Source organism: Euprymna scolopes, chromosome 17 (genome assembly GCF_053919585.1).
Source record: "Euprymna scolopes isolate OS-2025 chromosome 17, ASM5391958v1, whole genome shotgun sequence".
Lineage (NCBI taxonomy): Eukaryota > Metazoa > Mollusca > Cephalopoda > Sepiida > Sepiolidae > Euprymna > Euprymna scolopes.
The window spans coordinates 31,168,468-31,192,727 of NC_136498.1; positions in this window are offsets into that span (position 1 = coordinate 31,168,468).

The window sequence follows — 24,260 nt, forward strand, 5'->3', positions numbered from 1 at the left end:
GTAAAATTAGATCATACGATATCACTGGCAGAATACTTAACAAAATTAAATCTTTCTTAAATAAGAGAAAAATCCAGGTTGTCCTCGACGGCCGTACATCTAAACAATATGATATAAATGCGGGAGATCCTCAGGGGTCTATTCTTGGACCTTTATTATTCCTAATATTCATAAATGAGCTCTATATGCTAATGACACCACGCTCTATAACAGGCACGACAGGAAAACAAATGAACACATATCTAGGGAAATGGCAGAAACACTAGAGGATGATCTCCAATCTGTAGTGGAATGGTGACAAAAATGGATGGTCACATTCAATGCTGCCAATACTAAACTTGTTTCGTTCAATAATTACAAGAAACCTTCTGTGCCATCAATAGGAATGGCCAGAGATTCATTATCTGAAAGTACTTCTTTTAAACCCCTCAGATAAACTTTACAGGAAACATGAGTTGGAACAATTACATTGAGAGCATTGCCAGGACCGCTGCGAAAAAGAGGTTCTCTCTACCGTGCTAGAAAGATACTGATCCCTGAAAGTAACCTGTACCTCTATGTCCACCATTCGTCCATGTATGGAGTATTATTGTCATATTTGGGCCGGTGCATCCGCTACTAGTCTCTTGCTCCTAGACAAGGTTCGAAAGAGAGTCTCCAACCTGATAGGTTCTGAACTGTCATCTAAGCTTCAACCTCTGTCCTACCGACGAAATGTTGCATCCTTCTGCCTGTTCTACAAGTATTTTAATGGTGAATGCTCTGACGAACTGCAAGCACTTGTGCTCCAACGACGTAAATACCCTCGACAAACCCAACAAGCAGCTAAATCCCACCCATACACAGTAAAGAACCCTAGATGTAAGAGAGCTTTCTATTCCAGTAGTTTCTTCCCCAGAAACACTAGACTCTGGAATTTCATTCTGAGTCCCTGTTTCCCCAACTGTACTGACATGCAGAAGTTCAAGTGTAACGTGAACCGACATCTTGCGGTTCGACTCTACTATATATAGTACCCTAGTAGCTTATTTCTCTGATAGTAGCCCTCTGTACAAAATTGGCAATGTGTCTTGTTTGGAGTGAAAATGTAATAAAAAAGGTTTTCAAAATAGCAATCCTTTGATAATAAAGCATGTGGTGATTCGAAAAAAAAAACAAAAAAAACGCGATGTCCGTGACGTGCTCAAGTTTCGATTAGTGGATTCAACGTAAAACTTTTCTTAAAATCGGGATAGATGAAGAATTATCACTACTTTTTCAACACTCTTCGTATTTTGAACTATTTTTGACCCCACTTTTTCTAAAGTTGCTGCCTATGAAGGTTGCAAATAAACCTCTCATGGGCCACATGATTAACATGACTGGTCTACACGCGTATTGTCAATTCAACATCTCATAATGTTTATTTTGGTTACAAATATACAGCTACGAAATCGTTTAAATAACACAATCAAATACCCCGTTCCCCTTTAATGGGGCGCATAGAAACCAAGGATCAAGCTCTTCTGTTATCTTCTTTTTTCAGACCATTTGTTCTTGGAATTCTTTCTATGCTTCCTGTTTTTTCGATTCTACTGACATGCAAAAATTTAAATATAATGTTAACAAACAGATTACTACAAAATATTCCAACTTTAGGCTGCCCTTATAAATCTGGTCCTGATCATAGTATTTTCGTATGTGTCACTGGAAACATGTATTGTTTGGGGGCAAACAAAAGTAATATAAAAATAATAGGTCATCAAGGCGGATGTCATATGAAACGAACAACGTTGTGAAATTCGAATCTTAAAATCTTAAAATATTGAAAGGACGTGTTGATGAATATTTTTTTTACCAAAATTTTTTTGCTCGATTAAAACTGATTTAAAAAAAAAAACTGACGTAATATTCTTTTGTGGACCGCAGCCGAGATTGAACTAATTACACGAGTTTTGTAAAGTAATTCAAATCTAGTTTGTAGCTGAATACTTGATGCTTCGCATAGGGCTATCAAGGATATTTTTTTATCATGACGCCATCACTAGATAATTTGCCTTAAGAGAGGCCCATCTACCCTCGAGAGAAGAATAACCTGCGCCAGTTTCCGAAACTGGTATTTTACCTTGAGGTACATACAGCGCCTCGCCTTCCCAAATGGTCGCCCATCTGGTACTTGCCAGGCTCAACGTAGCTTAACTTCGGTGATCTGGCAGGGATCGATGGGTGATTGTGCCGTATTTAGTCGCAACGCCTCCCCATCGACCAACCCGACAAAGAGCAAAATGTCATGCATTCATTGTAAACGTTCCTGATTCTGAAGAGCCTTCGATTATGGAAGGTTTTTTTCTTCGACCTGCTAGACTTTGGAATATTTTTTCTGTTTTTTTTTTCCGACTACACTAACATGCAGACGTTTAATTATAATGTGAACAGACATCTCGCTGCCCAACTCCATTCTTAGAGTGTTCGTGTAAGCATGATCCATAATTTAAAGTAGAACCTTATGATGCAATTTTTATTGTTTGGCCTGATTATGAGTAAAAAGTTGAAAATAATAAAATGCAAATACGCAATTTTTTATTTGTACATTATCAGCCACCACGCTTAAAAAAAGATTGGTTCACCTGATCGCCTAATACGCAATGCACAAAAGTAATTTAAAAAGTTCAACTTGTCATCAGTTGTGTAAAACGTGAAACTCAAATTAAAATAATTTTCTCGGTTTTGTAATATCTATTCTGTTCAAAGATGGAAATTTGATATCATAGGGTTTGCGTTCGCTCCTGGCGGTCTTAGAATAGAAATATGTCACAAACTCCTATGAGTGTTTTGGAGATATATTTTTGTAATCATATATTCTGAAGTTAAAATAACCAGAGTACTTAGATGGGTTTGTTTCGGTTTGAACAAAGGAAGTACAATGATACCCCGAGGCCTGCATTCACATCGGCCACCCGTAGAATGTAAATATATCACAAACTCTAACAAATTTTTTGGAAACCCATCCTAATCTTGATCTATTCTGAAACTACATTTCCAAGAGTAATTAAATATGTTTCAATTTGAACAAAGGTAATACAATAATGTCACAGAGTCTGCTCTCGTGCTGAACGTCCATAGAATGCACTACATCCATATGCAATAGATGAAGAATAAAGCTGTTTGCATGGTTCTCTCTGGTAAGACAAGAGATTACACAGACACAAATCTATCTAATTCATTATTAACATTGTCTATAGTAGTTGAATTTTGAAACTGTTTCGGAAATTTGTTACAAAAAATATAAAAAATATTTCTGGAAAATATAAACAAAAAACTATATGCATGATCTTAAAGCATATGGACAGTCATACCAAATATTCTGTATTTTACTTCACATGGTTGATTTGAAAAATAATTGCGACTGGAATAGTAATTTATTCTAGATTAGTCCACGCGGGAATTACCAGAATGCAAGAAATTATATTGAAACGTCTTATCATGTCTAGACAAAACCAAATAACCTCGCCAAATTCTGAACTTTAATTTGTAATGTTTTAATAAACTCTTCTTGTGCGAATTCTTTAAAATAACGTTTCAATACTGTTTCCCTAACAATACACGATATTATAAGCAGGGCTATGAGAACAGGATATTTTTTTTCATTTTTTTTACTCTCAAATGTGTATCCGTTGATGTCTTTTATGTTTAACATAGAGTGATTTGGTTCTCGGTTGATTACCTGTGTCGGATATATACTCGAGAGTCAAAACAATGAAAAGAATATGCTGTTGCCATAACCCTAGTTATAAGTTAACACGTTTGAATATTAACTAACAAATAAGTATAGAAAAGAACGACATTTACAAGAAAATGCCACAATGACCTCATATGACCTAGAGTTGTAAGACATGATCATATTGACACACCGGTTCCAATTAGATCGCCGAAGTTAAGAGTCATTGAACCAAGTTATTACTAAAATGGGTAACCTTAGTTGAATACCAGATGCTGTATATACGAGGGGCGTGCAATACGTAATGCCCCTGACCCACTTTCCATAGTAGTAGAGTAACGAAACTTGGCACAGTTATTAGTCTTTCTCTACATAGAAACCACTCAGAGTTATGCATTTATCTCATCGTTTGATGCAGCTGTGGAGACCGTTTTTGGAAAAAAACCCAGGCTGGTCCTCCAACTACGTCATGACTTCAGAAATCAAGGCTGCATCATCTGGGAAACGCTTTCCTTTCAAAAACAACTTCATGGCTGAGAAGAGGTGAAAGTCAGAGGATGCAAGGTCAGGAGAGATGGGGTAGGATTTCAAAACCACACGCCCGTGCTTCTGATCTGGCAACATGCGAGTTGTGGACCGGAGCGTTGTCCTGCAGGAGGAGAGAACCTTTGCTGATCTTGCCCCGCTTCTTGATTTTGATAGCTTTCCTTAATTTCCCTAAAAGTGAAGCATAATAGGCTCCTGTAATTGTGATACTCTTTGTCAGAAAATCTGTCATAATTACTGCGTCCTGGTCCCAGAAGACTGTGAGCATGACCTTGCCAGCGAAGGGCTGCGCCCTAGCCTTCTTCGGAGGTGGTGAGTCCAAGTGCTTCCACTGCATTGATAGGGCTTAGGTCTCTGAATCATAGTGATGGACCCATGTTTCATCCTGTGCAATCAGTCTTTTGAAAAACCTTGACTCATCTTCTTGGCACATCTCCAAATTCATCCTCGAGCACTCGACGTGTTCTCGCTTCTGGAATGGTGTGAGCAACCTGGGAATCCATCTGGCAGACACCTTATGCATATGCAAATGGCCATGAATGATAGTTTCCACAGACCTTGTACTAATCTTGACATCTTGGGCTATTTGGCGAATAGTGATGCGCTGATCTTCCAAAATGGCAGTTTTATCTTGATGGACACATGCCTCATCAATGGCAGAAGAGGTGCGACCAGGTCTGGGAGCTGTTTCCACAGACTTCCGGCCATGTTTGAATTCATGATGCCAGCGTTTTACAAGGTTATATGATGGGGCATTATCACCATACGTTTCTTTCATTTCATCAAAAGTCTCCTGTGGTGTGCGTCCTTTCCAATACAAAAACCGGATAACTGCTCGACATTCAACAGGCTCGATTCTACATCTGACTCAGTTTAAACACCTGTATAAGAGAAATCACAAGTAGTTCAGAGCTGTAATTTTCCACATAACCCGTAGAAATATAAATCATTGCATATGCCAAATTTCAGCTAGATCAGACAACTGGAAGTGGGTCAGGGGCATTACTTATTGAACGCCCCTCGTATTCTCTGTTTAACTCGGCATTGTTTCCGATCGTCTTAGGCTTCTCCCTGTCGCTGGAATCGTACAGAATCACACCTCCGAGATTGCGCAGCCCTTGTTTTACAATTACACGCCAGCTACTCTTACAGGTGATATTCATTTTCTCTCAAGAAATAACGAAGGCTACGATGACTGCAGTGTGATAAGATCCCTTCCAAACTATTGATTGACAAGTTCCCATTACTGTGATGGTCGTCCAACTGGATAACTGAAAGGCTATCATTGCTCGTACAATGAACAATTTAATTTCAACTTGTATCTAATCATTTTGCCATGTTTGTAGTTTGGCGAGATATTCAATTATACCATAGTAGTAAGAAATGAGGATTTATCTAAACAGGTAAAGCTAATACTTAAGCCCTTACTCTATAGACAAATATATTTACCAGTCTTGTCTGTATCCCCCTCAGAAATAAAATACGAAACTAATGTTTTTTTTTATAAGTTAACAAACTTATTTTCATAAGAATAAATCACATAACAATCTGACACAACTTTCATATTCTTTCACTAATTGTCATATTTGTACAGGTTTATTGAGTTATTTTTAGGTGTTTATTCGCCTATTTTGTTGCCGAGTTTTCAGTTGTGTTAGTGTTCTTTATTGAGATCTTTGAAATAACACACGATAGGCCACTCTATTTCTATCGACACGTCCTGCAACACCTTTTCCAGTTCAACAAGGTTTTTTAATATAGATACATAGAATATTGTGATAAGTGTTTCAGTGTGAACAGGTATGGTATAATAAATTATGTGGTTTATCTATTTTATTTTTACTTTCATCATATTTTGCTTTGGTTTGGATGCCCCCAAATTCGTATCCTATCATACTTCATAAATCAGAGTCCATTTTCTGTAGGCTGTTTTTGAACCCAGTCACCGACGGGTACTTTTGTTAGTATATATATATATATATATATATATATATATATATATATATATATATATATATATATATTTAAATCGGTTTTCTTTAAAAAGGATTTAAAGAAAATCAACGAATTTTTACTTACTTCGATAATATATATATATATATATATATATATATATATATATATATATGAGCAAACAGTTAATAAAATATGTTAAAAAACACTTTAAAATGAGTTAAAACATATTTAATCTGAAAAGGAAACACTAGATAAATAGATAGTCCTTAATCCGCGGAGTTTCGTAGAAATACTTTCCTTCTCATCAGAGGGTAGGAATTAGCAAAATGCGGGATCAGATAATTTTATAAATATTAATTCTTTAATATTTATAATATACTTTAATTTTACCATCTTGGATCATTTTGGTAAATTTAATTGTGATTTTTATTTTATACACACACACACACACACACACACACATATATATATATATATATATATATATATATATATATATATATATATATATATTTGTAAAGAAGTGAACCACAGCGGAAATTCAATCGACTAAAATAAGATGGAAAACGGGGCGAGGAAAAGAAAAAAAAATGGGGAAAGTTACATGTAACATATGTACAATTCAGTAAAATAAGTCGATTAAAAACAAGATCGTTAAAATACACCCGAAGCGCTTTTCGTTCAGACTAACTTTTCAAGGGTATAAGTCTGAAAATTATTATTATTATTTTTTTTTTTAGAATATATGGTAGTGGAATGGAGTAAGAGCGGAGAGGCGGTTAAAAAAAAAAAAAACTGTGACTACCCAAATAATTCTAATTGAAGCCGTAGGTTTCTCTGCTTTCACAAAGTAGGGGGACTGGAAATGATGGTAAGTGCTTCGAGGACAGACAGGTGGAACTTCGTACGTCCTCGGTACAAAACAGAAAAATACTCCGGAGAGAATGCAAGACCGCACTCCTTTTTTATCAACCAAATGTTGGCCGATGGACGATTCTATCAATTGAGACTTTCTGGTAGTAGGTTGATGGTCTCGGATGAAGCGGGGAACATGTTCGGCGATTCTGACCATAAGACGCTGGGTCGTCTTGCCTATATAGACGGCACCACACCGACATTGAAATTTATAAATAATATTACTTGTTTGAGAGATAGGCAAAACATCCTTACGAAATGAGGGAAAGGCGGTTTTTGTGGAAAAAGCAATACGGAGGGATAGAGCACCAAATTTAGAAGACACCAGAGAGGAAATCTTACCACAAATAAGTTGGCCTTCAGGTCCAATCCAGGGTAACTTAAGGCATACCGGCAGTCTAAATGGACCATATTTTGGTAGCTCAGAAAACGATTGAATTTTCTTACTAATATGTTAACTAATGGAGGTGGATATCCATTCATAATAAAAATCATTTTAATGTTCTAAATTTCCAAATCAGTAAAAGGTGGGGAACAAATAACAAGTGCCCGATGGGTTAGGTTTCTAATAAGATTAAGTTTCCTGATTGTGGCTGCAAAGGAATCGCAACTGAGATAAAGACCAGCGAAAGTAGGTTTTCTATAAATAGATGTCATAGAGGAAAGCCCACGTTTAGAAACTAACACATCAAGGAAAGGAAGGGAGTTATCTTTTTCCACCTCCATAGTAAATTTGAGAGAAGGGTGTAAATTATTTAATAAGTGGAAAAAGGACACAGCTTCATCATGCGTTGCGAAACAAGAAAAAGTGTCGTACACATAACGCATGTAAAATGCTGGTCTAAAAAGCCCACAAAAATATTGGCCAAAGTCGGGCCACGGGGAGATCCCATAGATATACCGTCGAACTGGCGATACATCACATCGTTTAAACTAAAGGAAACAGACTTGGTAGCAAGTTCCATGAGTTCAACGAACACCGCCCCAAGAAAAGATAGCAAATTTAGCTGTTTAGGTTCCCTGGACTCCGATGACACTCCTTCAATCGAAACCAAGCTTCAAAATAAACTACTCCGATGGCCTAAACTTAAATATTTATCTAAGGAAGTTTATAATAATATCCGACCGGTGGGCTGTCAACGCCCCAGGATTTACGGACTGCCTAAGGTACACAAAATTGATACTCCATTGAGACCAATCTTGTCGATGGTAGGTTCGGCCCAACACAATCTGGCTAAATGGTTGGTTTCAATTCTTGAACCAGTCTGTTCTTTTTATTCAACACATTACACACCCGATTTTTTTCATTTCGCATCGACTATCAAGGAGCTTCCTCTTACCACTAGCAACTGTTATTTGGCCTCCTTTGACATTAGCAATTTGTTTACCAATGCCCCTCTTGACGAGGTCATTGACATATGTGCTGATTTTCTTTATAGAGGCCCTGGCCCCCTCCCCTCTTTTCCTGAGGCGGTGTTCATTGGATTTTTTCGATTATCGATTATGGATACTTATTGATGACATGCAGATAGAAAACTACGAATACTGCCAGATGCATAAAGTATATTTGCGTTAAATTTCAAAATAATCATCCCAGCAATTTTGGAGTTTATATGGAATGAACTTAATAACACACACACAAAGCGCCTTTTATATAATATACAGCCATGGTCAAAATTATGGAGTACCTATAAAAACTTAGATAAAAGTTAAAAAATTATAAAGTGAACAGTAAATTGTAATATTTATTTGCTTTAAAACCTCAATCAAGAGTTTTATTCGAGTTTCACACTAAATTGATTCCAATATTCAAAATGATTCATTGTCATACTAAAAATGGTTTCTTATTTTTCAGGTAATATTTGACTCCTTCCAGTGCTATAATAGTAGATTTAATTGAAAATGCATCCAAAGAAGCAACTTTCAGAGATCAAAAGGAACCACAAATTATTGCTTTATCTGGTGAAGGATATTATCGGGTAGGAATCGCCAGTAAAATAGAATGTTCGAGAGAGGGAGTTACAACAACGGTTAAAAGGTACAAGTTTCAAAAATAGCAAAGGACAAAGGGAAGACAGATCTTTGAAAAGAGCGTCCCTTGCAGACAGGAAGAAAAGTTTTTCAGAACTTGCTGCTGAACTTAGGGAGGATGCAAACAAAAAAACCATAAAAGCTAGAACAGCGAAAAGAAGATTATTTGAAGTGAGATTTAAAAGATGAAAAGCAAGGAAGAAATCATACTTGTCTCAGAGCAACAAGTGGACTGATATATATATATATATATATATATATATATATATATATATATATATATATATATATAAAACAGAACAAAAAACAACAACATGAAAATCAGACACCTGATTGTTTGGTCTGACGAAGTAACTCTGTGGCAAGTTAACAGCTTCTATTTGCTAAACTTTGAAAGGAACACTAGGAATTTTTCATATGAATCCACATCCATGACATCTATCTAAAACTTGTATCATATTCTCATTTTTTCATCGGAGTTTTGGTACCCCTGGAGCGGTTTATTTTCAGAGGGAGGAAAGGCATCTCATCCTGATTGTATGGTTCAAACTGTCAAATTTAGAGGAGAAAGTATAATTGTTTGGGTTGCATGGATTCTTCATGCACTGGACTGTTCTACACATGTGATGGCAGAATGAACGCCACAATTTATACTAACATGCTGGACCAAGTTTACAAAACCTCTTTGACTAAAATATTCAATAATAACATTCCAAGTGATGCAATGCCCCATGCTATACGTCAAAAGTTTCAATGGATTGGTTTGAGAAAAAAAGAGATTACCGTGATGAAGTGGTTTTCTCAATCTCCAAACCTAAAACTCATTGAAACTTCGTGGTCTCATCTAAGGTAAAAGAGTGGGAATGCATAGAAAAAAATGAGAACGATAGTGCACACAAAAAAGAACTAGAAGACAAAATTCATGAAATAGGGCAGGAAATAAATCCTATCATCTGCAACAATTTAGGCAAATGGTTCCCAACCGGGGTCCATGTGGACCCCCATGTTACATGTAACGTCAATATCGGTTCAGTCTTCCTTCAAGATAAACTGTTGATATATATTCTTTGGTTTTCTTTACATTACTGAAAAGTAAAATAAGCTAAAGTCATGTTTAAAAAAAGGTTGAGAACCATTGAAGTCAATAATATGCAAAAACGAATAAAAGCTGTTATAAAGGCAAATAGAGGACATGGCATTGATTGTTGTTAAAAATACATTTATTAATGTTTACTCCATATTCTTAACCTTGAAATTGTAATTTGAATCATTTCATTAGTGCACCATAATTCTGACCATCGCTATATATATATATATATATATATATATATATATATATATATATATATATATATATATATATATATAACTTCAGAATAGTTTTTTTATTTAACAATCAGTTGTTATGGAAACGTGAGATTGTAGGTTTACAAAATATTACTGGCAGTAATATTCTATAAGTTATCCCATCTAAACAAGAATTGCTCGATATGCAAGATAGAGCAAATAAATTACATTGTAATTCAATGAATTTCAAAAAACTCTCATTGAAATGAAATGGTTGAGTTTCATATCAAAGAATTTTTATTATTCTAAGCAAGACAAAGAATGCTTTAGAAAATTAATCTCCTTAACCTATAGGGTTTCGATGTCTACCATCTCATCAGAGGAGAGAAAATATTAGCAAATAGTTATAAAGGTATGCACCCTATTTGCCAAAGTCAGTGTGACATGGAAAGTCAAAGTGAAAATAATGCATTTATCAGAAGTCCTGTAGCAGGAGGGGAGGATTTGTACAAATCCTCCTCTGATGAGATGGTAGACATCGAAACCCTATAGGTTAAGGATATTAATTTTCTAAAGCATTCTTTGTTTTGCTTAGAATAATAAAAATTCTTTGATATGAAACTCAACCACTTCATTTCATTTCAATGAGAGTTTTTTGAAATTCATTGAATTACAATTTAATATATATATAATATATAATATTTAATTATTATAGTAAAAAAATAATTATGACAGCCCCTTTAAGAAATTAATTTTTTACTGTTGAGCACTTTCAGTTGAATTAAAATCGGTCAATTTAGCTCTTATGCATAGATCATCGTATAACGATTAGATCACTTTCTAACTGACGTAATGAACATTTAAAATTAAAATGTTTAAAATTCAACGTTATTTCACGCGGTTAATGGTAGCCGAATGGATACGGTTTCCGCTAATCGAGCCAGAGATGTCTCGTGTTGCGGGGTTCGAATCGTTCGGCTGGTGTTAATCGTAACACCCTGCACTGAAGAATCCCGAAAGGATGAAACACTAGTGTCTGTAGGTATTTAATTATTATAGTAAGAAAAATAATTATATATATATATATATATATATATGTATATATATATATATATATATATACGGACATGGTTACCTGATGTTGTTAGGGGTTGAATGATGATCTACGAATGTTTTTTTTATTGTAATCGAAATCGGTGAAATCGCCCATTTTTCAATCATATCGATTGATTGCTTGCTCTAGTTGGGGACCCATCGTGGTGAACCAGGAGGAAGCTTCACATCTGTCGCACTATGAATTATTTCACAACATATTGTAGTCTATATTGCACTGTAGAGAACCTAATATTTATTTTATAAAATTATTTTTATATATATGGAAGTTTTAACAGCCAAAAGCAATGCGGAAAGGACTGGAATCACTAGAGTAAAGAAAAGAAAAACAAACAAATAGACGAGTAAGTTCGAGTAGAGAAATGTCTAACTGTTTATTTACCTATCATTCCTCACCTCGTAACATAATTAATTTGCAGCCAAGTTGTTGGTATATCCGGTGTATATAAAGTCCGTTGGTGGTATGGAACTTTGATTCATTTCGGGAGAAAATACCTCCCTTATATATATATATATATATATATATATATATATATATATATATATATATATATATATATAATGACTTGAATTAAAGATTAAAATGAAAAAAGTTGTGCTCTAGAGAGAAAGATTTATTTCGGACCCGCCTCTGTCATATCAAAGAACCCACTGTTGATCTTTATAATATTACTTCTCAAATGCACTCATGACGTTAGGCTTTGTAACGATTGAACTTCGGCCCAAATCGTCTTTTACTTCTTTCGTCGGATTATTTCGATTATCGGCTATCGATACTTATCGAAGACATTCCTATATAAAACCTATCGAAAAACATTGCTTGACAAATGATGTACCTTCGTGTGAAATTTAATAAAACTTGGCGTAAGCCATTTTCGAATCCATAAGGAACGAACTTACAGACACATAGACAAACAGACAAAGTTTATATATATATATATATATATATATATATATATATATATGTATAAATTCATGTCTATGTAGATAGAGATTAGTTAAAAACGTTGCACGATCTAATACATACATCTTTTAATATTTTAATACTATATAATTTAGTATGTGGAAATGACGCTCATTAATAGCATAACTTATAACAAGTAATCCCAGACCAGGTTTAATAACACTTACTTTAGATTTTGAAACGTATACGTATGATGGAAGTGTAAAACTTATATGAAAATCTTATTCAACATAAGAAAAAGTGTAAATTTATTTCTTTTATTTTTGAATCATCGTTTACATTAAATCATATATAAAGGTAGAATCTCATTTTTAATTTTCTATGCGAATTAGCAAAGAACGTGGAGCTCCAATAATATCCTCTTACCTATCAAATATAAACTTCCATCAAATGTTTGTGTATACACATAATTAATTAAAGTCATCACTCGGACAGAATTATTATTAAAATAATAAAAACAAATGAATGCACTGTTATGAGGTTGATTTTCGTAGCTATGAAATTTTTGGTTTTAGTGTGGAGGCAAGTTTTTTATTTTTTAGGGGAGCCAATTTTAGAAAAAAATATTTTTAAAGGGAACGTTTTTTTAGGTAATATTTAAATGTAAGAGATAAAAAATGTTATACGATAAACGCAAACAAAATAATAAGTTTAAATGCATAATTTCACAAAAGAGAAATATATGTAAGAAAAGGGTGATTTACATAGATAAAAACACATTGAATATTTTTCGAAAATCTTTCTAAAAAAGTAGGATATTCCTTAGCTGAGATATCGAGCACATCTGAGTCGATAATTATTAACGAATCCGAAAAATGTTATGAAAAATCAAAATGTTTCCACTGGATTACAAAAACTATATTTGATTAACAGTTATTAATTCGAGTCAATATTTATTCATTTTTTGCTGAACATTCAGTGAGCGCTGTTAAGAGTATTTAACTGAATAAGTTCCTACATTTGTTTTTGATGAGCAGACGATAATGAGAAAGAGTTAAAGAGTTGTGTGTACGTTTGTGCCTTAGTCTTATAGTGCGTATGTTTATGACTGCGTATGTGGTTGTGTGGGGATTAGAATCGCTTTCTCAACACTCGATAGAAGAGCAAGGGAAGTTGACGCAAAGCAGAGGATAAGTCTATCGTTATCTTTATCTTAAACTCATTATTAAAGGAAAAATATGAATTTTGATGCATTGAACATGGATGATAACAGCAAATTTGATAAATTCAGAAAAACGCATCACATTGTTTCAGCCGAGTGCATGATTTGAACCAAAAACGAATCGAAGCATTTTCATTTTCGGAACCGAAGGGTAAACTTGTTCATTCACTACACTTTCACTATAATATCGCATTTCCTCCATAGATTGAACCTTAGAAAATTCACATCGTTTGATGAAAAATATCTCCAGATATATAAATGACTAGCAGAGAGATCAGACGTCATCGAAATCGGCGAAATCGCCTATATTTCAAGCAAATCGACTGATTGCCTGCACTAGTTCGGGATCCATCGCGGTGTACAGGAAGGAAGCTTCACATACCTTTTCGCGGTGACTCAGTCCATAATACATTGTGATTTACATTGCGCTGTAGAAAATCTACTATTGATTTTAGAAAATTATTTTTTATATGATGGCTTGAATTAAAGTTTAAAGGATAAATCAAGTATCATGCTTCAATTGTGCTCTAAACAAGAACCTTCACATCGAACACGCCCATGTCATATAAAAACTACTCTTGATTTTATATGCCTGGCCCAACTGCTTGTGTGGTGATAATAGCTTTAATGTAAGTTTGAAAATAAAAGTCAAATATCATAGTGTGCTTTAAACAAACATTCATTTCGAACGCGTTCATGTCATATCAAAGAACCTATTGTCGGTTTTATATTTCGGGTCTTTCGGCTTTGGTAATAAAACTTTTCAAATACACTTGTAATGTTAAGCTGTATAAGGTGTTAACTTTTTTTCAAAATCGGCTGTTTCTTATTTTATCAGATCTTTTCGATAATAGATTATCGATATCTATCGAAGACATTCCGATACAAAACCTATCTAAGAACACTTTCAGATACATAACGTAATTTCGTGTGTAACTTTATAAAAATCGATGCAGCCGTTTTTGACTCCATAGGGAAGGAACTCGCACACACACACACACACACACACACACACACACACACACACACACACACACACACACACACACAGTTAGAGATTAACATCTACAAAAGCACCCCAAACAAGACAGTAAAGAAACTAAATGAGACGAAATCAGCATGAGACTTTTATAAGCGTTTATCGCCTTACGTGCGCACATTAAAGAGCCACCAGTATTCATTTGACTTTGTCAAGGTACACAAAAACGTAACTTGTCTCGTCATTTATCTTCGTGACTATGGTAAGGATGTAAACGCAAAAGAGAAGAAAAATTACCTTTACAAACTTTCAAATGTTATTCATTTTTATAATAACTGAAAATCAACTGATTATTATTATTATTATTATTATTATTATTATTATTATTATTATTATTATTATTATTATTCTAGTAGATCATTCGTGACAAGTTGGATAATTGTTCTTCCTATGAACAGTGTTGTCTGTAAAGTGCGTGTACACTTTAAAAATTATAACTTTATTTGTATTTGTGATAGAAATATTATGTAAAAAGTGTTTAACAAAAGAAGTAAATTAAATTTTTATATAATTTTATTGAAACGTTATTAAAGTTGCCGCATGTCCTCCATTATTATCAATAAAAGCTAATTACGATTTTATATTTGTTAATGGAAAACATTGTCCAGCTGATTTAGAGTAATGTCTGAAATCACATTCTTTTAGCTTTCAAATCTTCTAATGAATAAAGTTTGGTTGCATACACAATTTTGTTCATATGACTCCATAAAAATATGATAGTCAGAATAGGTGAAGACGGAGGCCAAAACAATGGCCTACTTCTTCCGATCTACTTGTAACAGAGCGCGTATAGGCGCTTGTGAAAATATCAGCAGCAGCTCAAAGATGGCTACCTAGCGAAAATATTCGTTAAAGAACGTATGCAAATTAGCGATGTGCGCGAGTTTGCGTCAGAAGAAAAAGACAGAAAAACACATCATGTGGTCGATGATAACCACGTTGACGGGCCTATAAATACGAGTGCGAGAAAGCGCCAATTATTTTTTTTATCTCGTTCCACACAGGGAAGTGTGTTCCTTTTTATATCCTCTCCCCGTGACACAGCTTTATAGTGTTCCTATAGTCTTACTTTTAGGGGGCAACCGGTCTCACCTTTGTATGATTTTCCGCATAAGGAGTAGATAGGCTATGTCTATCGCCGGCTTCCATACTCCTTCTTTGCCTATTAGCCAAGCGCAGAGGTACTATCACAGGGATTCGGCAGAAAATATCAGTGGTAGACCTTGACAAGGGCAATGAACGCCGTTTCCCCCACTCCCGATGCATCCCTATATAATACCCCAGTAATGCGCCTTGTTTGGGGTGAAAATGTAATTAAAATAAATCTCATATACAGTTTTTTGTCATGAGACTTTCGATCATGTGCTTGAGAATCGAATGACTCTGGAATATTAATATGATGCCATATAGACTGTATAATCCGATCAATATAAGTAATATATTATTCCTTATTAATAAACATTGTTTTTTTTTTTAATTTCGCTCTTTGCTTCTTACTTTGCACTTTCGTCCATCTCTTATTTCCCTTCTTTTCTCCATCTTCTACTTCATTTTCTAATCATCCTTTCTTTTAACTATTAGCGTCATTCGTCTCCTTCCGCTAAACTCTGTGTATTGCTTTATTGTTTTAATTTTGAAACGGAGAAAAGTGGAAGAGCATAATAAGGTGTCTTCCTTCCTTGATTTTTGTGGAATGTGAACAAATATTTTAAAAGTTATGCTAATTTTTCTTTTTTTTTTTGTAATTTTAAGTGTGTATCATTTTATTGTAGGTCTCCCAAAATGCCTAGAAATGGTCGATTGACAGCTAGTGAAAAGTAACGCGTTGTTGCAGGTCTTGCAAAAGGGTTATCTATTGTAGATATAACCAAGGAGTTTGGAAGAGATCCAAGAACATTGTCTTCATTCGTTGGAAATCCAAACATCAAACCAAGGAGGGACAAAAACACAAGAAATCAGTTTTTACTAGTTATGTTAGAAAAATTCGCCGTCAACTTATCAAGCAACTGAGCAGCAACAGTGCTGTTATATTTTTTATTGCTATGTATTTACGCCATTTGTGACATGATTCAGTGTGTACGGTGACAAAAAAGAAGGATGGAGTCAAAAGTATACAGTTATAGATTAACAGAATGCGCTACACAAAAATAGATATATACAGCTCATGAGTTTCTAAAGACTTTTCTTTCTTATACCAAGCAACTAACTTAGTTATTTTTTGTTTTTGCTTTTTCGATTTCATGAAGGCATATTTTAATACCTATACCATTTTGTCATGTCGGCCACTTTCCTCGCATCGAACGGATAGTAAGGGAATAGAAATATAGGTGCGTCTAACTTATTACTTATCGCCAAATTTTGCGTCGGGTAGGTTGAACAAGAATGCAAATAACGACTTCAAATCGAAGCAGACTAGAAGTAAAGGTCGAATAGTTGATAAGCTATTCGTCAGAATTATCACCTATTCAGACGGTACACAAAATGACAGATCAGAGCAGACTTTTAAATTGAAAAAAGAGACGGTTATACAAAATTTGTGGAGAAATCTGTAGACGCTGCCGCTTCCTAATAAAAATGGGCGACATAGTTTAAAATAAAAAAAAGGATAAAACTGAATACTAAAAGTGTTGTAAAAAAAATCAGACCAATAAAATTACATCAATTACAGTTCATTCACGTCGCTAATAGTCAGCATTTCCTCGCATGCAACGAGTGTAAGTCTGTATGCGTTTACTATGCACAAAGTGGACTGAAACGTTCTTAGTCAGACCATGTCAATAATGAATAGTAAGTTTCATTGCACTACAAATCCTCGGAGGATGGTCTCATGAGAAAAAGACAGATACTACACTACAATCTCAAAGAAGTAGATAATGCCTGTGATGGTGGTATCATAATGAACAGACATATATTACACCACCTATTCAAACAAGGGAGTAGTTAATGGGGCGACTATCTCATTGATTACTGTACACGCAATAACCCTTATCCCTGAGTGGCCTTCGGGCCTTGATAAGTGGTGAACCCCATGTAAAAAAAAAACCAAAGGACGAGGTAATAGCTTGGAGGATAGTTTTATGACAACCGAAGTTATACTGCCAACTCCAAATAGGAAGTAGTAATGCCTGGGAGAATAATATCATGGCCACAGAACATATGCTACACAACATTCTCTCTCGATTTTAGAAGTGAAATATAGTGCATTAGTCTGAAATATCAGGTTGATAAAAAATTATTGCGTTTTTTAACTATTAAATCTAAATTGTGTCAATCGCTTTATTGCAGGTTAATAAAATATCAATATTTCACTAAATATATGCCATGAAAACTTTAATATTATATCATCAAAAGGCTGCTTTAAGGTTAGTTATTTCCCAAAATATTATTCAAATTCATGCGATATTCACGAATTTATGATATTTTATTCTTTAGCAAGAAATTTATACTGTTCATCGTTTTGTTACAGGTTTCTTAAAATGTAATTTTAGGGTAAAAAGACAATGTCCAATCATGAAAACTTTTTTCAATTATATTTTATGTCAAAGAATAATAAACAAAAGCAAACCATCCTTTTATCCATCGAGAAAGTCAATTGTTTTATCTTCAAAGGAGGTACAGCTCTGGCGACATCAACTATTTTCCTCCACAGGGCATGCTTTGAAGTAAATTGTACTCCTCCCTCATAAATCCCCCTTTTCAATATTGACCAGAAATGTTCAATGGGGTTCAGGTCTGGACAAAACGGTGGTCAGGTCATGAGGGTATATCCAACGAAGCCCATAGATTCAATAAAAGCTATAATCGCCTTAGCAGAATGGAATGGTGCATTGTCATGCATAAAAATCATCTGAAAGCAACGTGAAAATGGTAGGTAGCCCTGGCGACAAATGATTATCCAAAAGGCCATTTATGCATTGCTGGCACGCGGAATATTCCAACCAACCTCAATGATTTCCGTCCAAAACATGATGCCTCCACTTCCTTGTTGGTGATGAACTCTAGAAGTGGTCGGAGTTCTGGTCCGGTTCCATTCAACACACTATTGCAGTAAGTGGATGTTGTAAAAGCAACGACTGCTTGAGGTGTTTAAGATGGCGAACGTCAAATGGGGTGAACCATACCTACGTGGGGGAGTTTATGAAATTCCGCACCAAATATGACCTTTACATTTGACCTTGAACTTGAAAAATAGTGTGCACTATTTCTAGGTCGGAGACCATCATCAGGTAAAATTTGGTCCTGATTCTTCCAGTGGTGTGGGCTGTAGGAAAGTATATGTACATATACTATGACCTTGAGCTTTAACCATAACCTTGAAAAATGGTGTGCAACATCTTAGGCTGGGGACCGTCATCATGTCATGGTTTGGTCATGATACGTCCAATGGTTTGGGCTGTAGAAGAGTTGTACACAGAGGCACACATACATACACACGAACGCTAGCACTTTATATATATGTATATAACTATGATGGATTCTTCTCTGGATTTCGAGGTATGAGCTTCCGACACAACAACTAAGTTGCTCAGAAATCCACACAGATGATTTGTTTATACTGGCGCAAGCTTTGTGAAGAACCAATCGCACTTGTTGTATTACTGCTAACGTTTGTCGATACAGATGACTTGAAAATTTCTACGATTCAGCGCGATACATACAGCGCTCAGCCTTCCCAAATGGTCACCCATCTGGTACTGACTAGGCTGAACATTTCTTAACTTCGGTGATTTGGCGAGAACCAGTGTGTCAACGTGATTGCATTATATTTATATAAGGAATTGTATGGAGAAAGAAAAAGATAACCAACTGGCCTTCCTTGATATACTCATATCACGTACAGAGCATGGGTTTAAGACATCCGTATATCGCAAGCTTACCTTCACCGGACAATACCTTAACTTCAACTCCCATCACCCATACAGTATCAAACATGGAATTGCACGCTGCTTACAACATCGAGCAGAGACAATAAGTAGCGACACCATTACATACCACCAAGAAATGGTCAGGTTGAAGAATACCCTCCGTCGTAACAACTACCCCGATAGCATACTATCCACCAGACATGTTAATAGTATAAGAGAGGAGAATGAAACCCAAAAACCTCCAACGGTCTGCCTACCATACATACGAGGCATCTCCGAAAAGATTCAGAGAATATGTGCCCCCTACAACATCAGGACGGTATTCAAGAGCGAGTCAACACTCAGACGACACCTGGTACGAGTGAAGCCCTGCATAGAGGAGAACATGACCAAGAACTGCATATACTCCATCCCATGCAGTTGCAGAAAGGTTTACAAGAGTGAAACATGCCGCCCCCTTAAAGTAAGGGTGGAAGAACACCGAAAAGCGGTAACTAAAGGGGAGACGGAAAAATTGGGTATAGCCAACCATGTCTGGATGGAGAGGGGGGACCATCGCCCCCTATGGGATAAAGTAAAAATAATAAACAGATAGACCCACTGGAAAGTGAGAAAACTTAAAGAAACAGCTCACATGCTCGGACATAACAACCTACTGAACAAACTAAGCATAGAGCTGAATGCAATTTGGACACCTCTGATAGAGAGAGAAAACCTTGAATAACAACATAGGTTTAACATTAACAAAAGCCAACTTAGAATTGTTCTAGTGACATATGGCTGAGTGGTCCTAGACGTTGTATCAATGTTTACAGTTACCCAAAGGTGCTGAGTTCAATCCTGAACGAAGGCAGTGAAAAGTAACATTCAAAACGGAGAATCAGCTATGTCCAAGAGCCTAGCTGGAGTCCGAACCTTAATAAAAAAGGATTGAGTTCGAGACTCCTAACAAACGGTTCCCCAGTTCGATACAAAACACCTAATGAAGGCCAGAGGGCAAAACGGCCGAAACGTTGTGACTATAACAGCCAAGCTGAGGAAGTCAGTCCGACAATCTCAATCAATGAAAACACCTCATCTCAAAAATACAGACAATTACTATATATATATATATATATATATATATATATATATATATATATATATATATATATAATTACAAAGAATTTAAATTGAAACTCTATAATAATTACAATAATAACAATAATAATTAAATTGGAACTCTATAATAATTACAAAGAATTTAAATCGAAACTCTTCTAGAAGACATATATATATATATATATATATCTATCTAGAAGATATATATATATATATCTAGAAGACATATATATATATATATATATATATATCTAGAAGACATATATATATATATATATATATCTAGAAGACATATATATATATATCTAGAAGATATATATATATATATATATTTGTCTTCTAGAAGAGTTTCAATTTAAATTCTTTGTAATTATTATAGAGTTCCAATTTAATTATGCAGAGTGTAGAAATTATGCCTAATATAGTGAAACAGAACAAATCATCTATTAAGATAACTTAAACATGCATAATTAACTAATTAGTTCTCGTTTTCAAAAGAATACGCTGATTAATTTACGTTCATGTAGTTGCTCGCATATCCATGACTGGGTATATTAAAAAGTGTATTTTAATAAGTTTAAAATAGAAACAGTAGGATTTTAATATCAATGTCAGAAGGAGTAAAAAACAGCTTTATATGTATATAGATGAATTGATTTTTAGAAAAGTAGTTTTGGCGAATGGATATATAAAAGTTACTCTAAAACTATGGCAGACACGTCATGCATCATTCTAAAAACTTTCTAATTATATCAGTATGGCAAAGTTACAAAAACCCACTAGCATATATATATATATATATATATATATATATATATATATATATATATTGTCTGTCGTCAAATATAAACTCTTGAGATTATTTGACCATATTAAGCGTTGAAGTGTGTGGTTATGTAAAATATACGTTGAAAACATAATAGTTGAAAAGTAGACAAAAGTAAACATGAATAGACAACGTTTTGGAATGAATGAACACGAAACAAGCAAGCATCGCTGCCCAATATTTACAGAGCCATCAGTTATGTATGCATCATGTGGCGCAGTGAGTCTCTACGGTTCCAGGTGAGCATTTTCTGAAGATAGCGGTTTTAATGTTACCCAAAGCAGACCAAAGAATTAGTTGGCCAAAGCGTGGTGAGAGAACAATAACTATGGAAGGCAGTAATTATTGGGGGATACAATTACAAGACTCAGCATTCCTATTTAGTCGCGGTTAATCACATGAAGAATGTCAGAGAATGAGTTTGCCAACACGTGGTGAAACAACAACTATGACGATGAAAATAACAGACCGCAAAAAGAATGAATACAAAAATTCTGAAGTTTAATTTAAAAGGATTCCAAAAAATTAATTAAAAATAATAATACATAACACTTAGTTGTGTTTTACATACTTTGCAGCCAGTGGTGAGAGAGTTTAATAATAAAAAAGATTCCGATGTATGCGATGTCTAAATGAAAACAACTTTCATATGAACATTATTTTATTTACAAGTTTTGCATTCATTGTTTTTGTATTAAAACGTTTATTACACTATTACATTTTCATCCAATCCGTGACTTATCAAACGAAGATTTAAATTAATATGCACATCACAAAACGATTTTTGATTCTGCCTAGCCAGTGGTATATGAACATTTTAAGTCTATACAGTTTAAAAAAATTCCAAACGATTTTATCGATTACATCTTCTATTTGAAGCAATATTTCATTCAATATAAAAAAAACTGACAAGAATTACTGTTTTTATGAACAATAATAAATCAAAACATACATTAATATGGCGTCTATATTTGTCTCGCTTTAATCAACTTATTTTTATAAACATGTTTTAATTTAAAAACTGAACACTAAAAGTAATTTCTCCATGTGCGACTTCAAAGATAACATTAATAGAAGTTTATATATATATATATATATATATATATATATATATATATATATATGTGTGTGTGTGTGTGTGTGTATGTGTGTGTGTATGTGTGTGTGTGAGAGAGATTTAAATTAATATGCACATCACAAAAAGAGTTTGCCAAGCCAGTGAAATACGAAAACTTTCAGTCTTTGACTATTAGTAAACCTTTTTTTTTTTTAATTCCAGACGATTTGATCGATTACATCTATTTGACGCAATATTTCCTTTAATATTAACAACTGACAAAGGTTTACCGTTTGTTATGATTAATAATAAAAAGAAGATGGCGCCTACATGTGTTCATAAACATGTTTTAATTTAAACACTTAGTACTAAAATAATTTATTCATTTGTGACTTCACAGATAACATTTATAGGTCACACACAGACACACACAGACACACATACAGATAGATAAGGTAATATATAAATATATTAGTATATGATAAAGTTTCTTCCATTTCGCAATTTCGCCGGGCATTATTGAGATTACTTATAACGCAAAGACCGCCTTTGTATAAATACACAGGGTAAAAGCTACATTAGCATAACTATATATATATATATATATATATATATATATATATATATATATATATATATATATATATATATATTAGTGTTGGGACGATTATCGGAATCGGAATAAGGAAGCGTAAAAATCGGAACATTTGGGTGTATCGGAATCGGTGTCGGAAATGTTCGTACCTATTTTCCTATGGAAAATCGATTCTTTTAATTGTCTTTTTATATCTGGTTTTGTTTCAAGTAAAATCGTCCATAACTGGCTATATTGATAAATTAGTAAAAATTCATTGGTTATAAAATACAAGTAAAGCTAAAATCAATAGAACATCCTCCACAAGTGTATTTTGACGTTTCGAAAATATCTGAATATTTCACATTCTAATTGCGTCTCCCGCATGCTGGGTGCGACATTTAACCTATAACGTTTCCCTACAACGAAAATGTCATATTTCATCCAACTACGCAGTCCCTCAAATGTGGGAGATTCTATAAAACTATTTACCCCTGTCCTAGCGTTTTTATTTTGACTTCTAAGGTACTCGTCTACTATAGGAATTAAATGTGCACTACGAAGAGCGGGTCAAACATATAGTCCATAATGCCCACCTATTATAATGTCATCCTTAGGTAATTTTGGAAGGCATTCGCACGTGAGCGACTTTAAAAACTCTCCTACTTTGGACATTTTTCTACATCCTGACCCTACAAACTTCGTAAGTTTTCGCTTGCGTTCGCCTGTCCGGCGTGTCCCGCTTACAAACAAATTGCATGGAGCACCATTTGTTACACATGCGATAAAAAAGAGGGGAATCAAATAAAAAGCAAACGAAGGGATATAAAATAATTACGAAAAACAAATATTTATCGCACATGTGACAAGGGTAGAAATAAGAGAGGAGTCACAAGGGTTGAAACACAAACGAATGCGAGAAAGAAAGAAAACACCGACACAAGGGGTAACGTTTCAAAGTTAATTTTATTAAGAAAATTAAACTATGGTAGGGTGGGGATGAGATTAAATAAAATTTTGAAAAATACAAATTATAAAGAGGTGGAAGTTGTATCTTAATCTACTATCTGAAAATGCCGACAAGATATATATCGATACAAAAAATACATCAATACAAAAAAGACAAT